The following is a 4,695-nucleotide window of genomic DNA, read 5'->3' on the forward strand; positions in this document are numbered from 1 at the left end:
ATCCACACTGGGCACCGGCCCCCGTGTTGTGTTTGTGCCCTTGCCTCCAGCAGGCCAAGGGGGCTCCAGTCTCCAGCTCCTCAGCACTACTCACGTAACCTGGCAGGAGTTTGGTGGACCAAGCCTGGCTATTATTTTTAGSAGGCAACATTCTCCCATTCGACCGCATCTGACGTTTGGTTGCTTCTGAACCGTACAGGTGTTCCTACACTCTCAGCAGAAGTGGGAAACTGGTTTGACTGTGACCCTACAGTTTTCTATGGTCACCTGAAGGGATACATCCATACTTGGCAAGCAGCAGCACAACACGCAGCTTCAGTAGYCCCTCCTGCTTGGGCACTTCAACTATGGGCTAACGTGCTTTCCACAGGGGCCAGCTCACATCTGCATGGCCTGTTTCCTCTGCCCCTCACAGTGAACAACACTAAGTCTCCTGTTTAGATTCCAACACCCCCAGTAAAAATAATTTCTTGCTTTGGTACTGCAATTAGGTCTCATTTCAAGTAAAATGGAATTAAAAGTTCTGGAAGAACCTGAATTTTATCAGTGATAAAAATCAGAGGTTCTTTCAGAAATCAGCTCCTATGTATGCAGGGACATGCAGCAGCCTGCACATCCTTTCATCTTGTGCAACTGCTACTGAACTGCTGCCACATTTCCATTAGAGAGCACGTCCACGCTACGTGTAAACAGGTTCTCCAATACTTTAAAGCATTGTTCTTGTGCTGAAAGAGAAAAAGGAAGGGAGGGAAAGAACACAATTGTTAGCATCTTGTTTTTACCCTTGTTTTTATCAGCTACAATTATCTTCCAGATAAAACTTTCTTGCTTTTCTGCTACATAGGAATCTATATTCTAGAAACTGGTTTAAACATTTGCCTCACCACAATTTTCCAAAAATCACTTACCTGAACTTTTCCAAACCTTCTCTCATTAAGAAAGCAGACAGTAATATCTTTAAAAACAGATCCTTCCCCTCCCCATATCATTACCATGAAGACACCAAGAAACAGTAACACCACATCAACACATTTATATGATATATGAAAACATTTACCTCAAGCTGAAGWCACTCTTACCTCACAGCCCCAGTAACTCTTTGGAAATCTGTCCTGTGTGAGGCCATTATGTATCAAAAACCCTAAGGGCAGTTTCTTCAGCTTCTAWGACGGGAGCAGCAATTTGAAGGTGAAGTTTGCCCCCTTTTCTCACAATGCGTTTAGACCAGCGCAGGTCAAGTCAGACATCCTCATTAGGTCTTTAAAGACCATCCTCCTCTTTGTTTGAGCTCACACAAATTTTGACCCCAGCTAGTTGACACGGCAAGCATTTACACAGGGATTGTAACTCTGACAACGGCAACGTTTTGACAGCAGTTTGCCATAGTGCACTGACATATATGTTGATATCATGACATCTGACACCTTAAGTATGTTATGGCAGTGCACTTGCATAGCTCAGGTGAAACCTAAGGTTCAACCTTTCTTATTTTATATATATTTAATCTCAAATTTATGCATTTCTCACCCAGTTTGCAGACCTGATTAGTAGGCTATCCAGTTAATGCTGAAGTTATGACAGCCAACTCCTTGAGGTTTTGCTAAAAAGCAACTTGTCAGAATGAAAAATYAGATATGAAGCCATATTCCTACATCAGACTGTGGCCAAGTGATTTAAGACAAGGAAACAGCTGTAATCACTTATTTTCACACATCCTCATCCTTCCCATGCTCTTCAGGAACACCTCACCTGCTCCAATCATTTTCCAGGGCACTAGGGTGATGTTTACCTAAAATCCCAGTGACTAAAGTCAYTTCAACAGCAAAGACAACCCGTGGTTCCTGCAGTGTAGGATACTGACCTAAGTCCAAGTGCAAAGAAACCTAAGAAGACAGGAGCTCAAGGACTGTATAGAGAGGTTTTGTTTTGTTTTTTTTTTTAAATAGATGTCATTAGAGCAGACAATACCTGTGTGTTTAATGAATGCCAGAGGCAGGCCCRCCGGCCACTTTAAGCACTATGCAAGTGTTGAGACAATAGGTATTTCTGGAACTGGTTGTCGATGACCTGTGTGCTGGTCTGGGTCTTGCAACTGAGACTTTYTGGGTCACGAAATGGACTCTCACGTTGACACTTACAGAGTGCACAGTGAGGGGAACTATGCAAGTTTGAGACATGCAGCAAGTTTCATCATGAGAATCTCTGACAAGCTGTAATCAGCAAAATTCATACATTAAGAAACATCAGACACCTTTAAAYGATCAAAGTGGCCTCCAACTGATGCAGAACTCCACTGTACTTGTTTCTTGTCCCAGGCCTCTACATTTTAATGGGCTAAAGCAACTCCATCTATGATTTAGCAATCAAGAAAAGAACCACTGAAGAAAATTAAATAATTGTATTTAAGCAGGTTTCAAAGTCTCCTCCCCAGAGCAGGACCAATGTGAAAAAGGTAGGACGGAGGGAAAAAATTGTGTATATAAACTGTTGCTAAAATAATGACTAAAAATGTAAACAGTCAATACACCAGTTGTATGTATTGACTTGTCTTGGATAAAAATTTAGCATGTGTTTTTTTTCCCAGTTAAACCCTCACAATGCTTACCATCCTCACTCCATGAGCAGCTGCACTGCTATACAGAGGCTTGAAGTCTAAAATTGCCCTTTTCCCTCCAACCCTCTCTAGTAAACCAAACTAATCCAAGAGATAATCCATCCATAGCACAGAGTTTAAAAAAAAAAGAAACAAAGGAGACTACATTTGGTAATTCAGAATTATTCAAATATGTGCAATTATTACTGTGAGTTATATGAACACCAGTTTACTGTACCATCTGCACTCCTTTCCTCCAGAAGGAGCAGAGCCAAACTGGACATGTTAGGATGTGGAGGGAAGGGCAATTACAAAAGGTGCAGCTCCTCTCCCAACACATCCAAAGTTTTACAGGAGCATGAGTAAGGAAGGCAGAGAACCAGTCTTCCTCCTCCCCACACTCCTTTTAAACTGCATTTCAGAACTTGGAATAACTGAATGCATTGCTGTAATCTGAGCAAGTCTTAAAAAGACCGTAAGGTTTAGGTTAAGTATTTCACAAATTCATTACAGAACATTTCTCATGACAGCCTCCCTCCAACATGTGACCAAAGCAGCAAATAGGCCGTCATACCTGTGCACCACTGCAAAGTATTATCTGGAGCAAATACGCTGTACTTACCTGCAGGAAAAGACAATGTATTTTAAAAATAGAGGACTATAACTCACTTTTCCTAAGCTCTTCCTATACAGCTCTAGACAAAACTTTCAGGAAGCCACATAGCTCTTCTCAACTCTCTTCAGTGAAAGATCTTCTTGAGGCAGGAAAGCACTTTATTTCACAGGAACCAGCTGTAACTGGAAACCACATTACTTCATACACATTATTGCTCAAATCATGCATATCTCCAACAAACAACTGCCTTCTCTCCCACTTTGGGGCAAAGATCCTCCACACGCTATTTTGGGATTAGCGAAGAAACCCCAGGCTTCTTAAAAATAAGAGATATTTAACCTAACCTCCAGTGTGACAGAGGCATCATTCCTCATCAGGAGCACGACTAGGGGTGACTGTTCCGTCCAAAAAATACAACCAGACTCCAGGGCCTGCTGAAGCCAGGACARGCCAAAACGCACCAAGAGCGCCCAAATGCAGGAAAGAAAATACAGAGGTGAACAAGCTCAGCTGCTTCCACACCATGCTGAATGCTCTTACACCCTCTCACGCACTCCACCAGCTTCCTCGGTGCTAATTTAAGCCCACGGAGTGTAAAGTATTATGGGATACAGCAAGGAGACGTGCCTGTGAGACGAAGCGAAGCTCCTCCTGCTGGGCACRCGCAGCCAGGCAGGCTGCGGGGCCCGGGACCATCAGGGGTGTCAGCGGACCCCACGCGGCAGCCACAAACCTCGAAGGCCCCAGGCTCGGCACTCACCTGCTCCGCAGACGGGCACGTCCCCGCCGGGGGCCAGGACGAGGCCTCGGCCCCGCTCCTGAGCGGCGGCTGCTCGCGCTGCCCTGCCCCAGCCCGCGGCGGCCGCATCCCCTGCAGCGTCCCCAGCCCCTCGCCCGCTCCCTGCCGCGGATCCACCTCTCCGGCACAGACCGGGCAACGGAGGCGGCCCCAGGGCAGCGCTGCCCCCGCCAGRAGCAGCCACCAGGTCCTCCCACACCCTCTTCAGCGGTCCCCACCTCAACCTCCCCTTTCCCCCATGCGCACCCACCCGTGAAGACACATCCCCCTCGCACCCTTCCGACACCTTCCCCGGGCTGAGCCGCGCCTGCTGCCGGCCTAAAAGCGCCCCACGCCATCAACATGGCGCCGCCACCTCCCTCTCCACACCCCTTCTCACCTCCTCCTGGCGGCTGCGCAGCGCGGGGCAGCTCGGGATTTGTAGTCCGCGCACGGCGGCGAGCTCGGCCGTGCTCTAAGCAGTGAACTACAACTCCCATGAGGCCGCGGTGCCGGCRGGCGCGGGCCAATGGGGGAGCGCGGCGGGCCAGAGGGGTGATGTCATTGCGGAGCGGGGCCGCGCGCGGCTCATTGTGCTCCGCGGCGCCGCCTCCCGCTCCGCAGCGCGGGGCTCCGCACCGGGGGGCTGCGCACCGGCCCCGGGGCTGCCGCCACCCCCGCCGGGGCCGCCCCGCCCCGTCCCGCCCC

At 48.4% G+C, this 4,695-nt stretch overlaps 1 long non-coding RNA gene across 1 annotated transcript; it reads right to left on the reverse strand.

Annotated features, from left to right (window-relative positions):
* Nucleotides 1–537: 537 nt before the first annotated feature.
* LOC112943697 lies at nt 538–3,352 on the reverse strand. Its single transcript, XR_003248646.1, has 2 exons — nt 3,263–3,352; nt 538–725 (listed from the first exon to the last, which is right to left on the reverse strand). It is a non-coding gene; the product is annotated as an uncharacterized LOC112943697 (long non-coding RNA).
* Nucleotides 3,353–4,695: the final 1,343 nt, after the last annotated feature.

Source organism: Nothoprocta perdicaria, unplaced genomic scaffold, assembly GCF_003342845.1.
Source record: "Nothoprocta perdicaria isolate Ctin4 unplaced genomic scaffold, notPer1 scaffold_152, whole genome shotgun sequence".
In the NCBI taxonomy this organism is placed as follows: domain Eukaryota; kingdom Metazoa; phylum Chordata; class Aves; order Tinamiformes; family Tinamidae; genus Nothoprocta; species Nothoprocta perdicaria.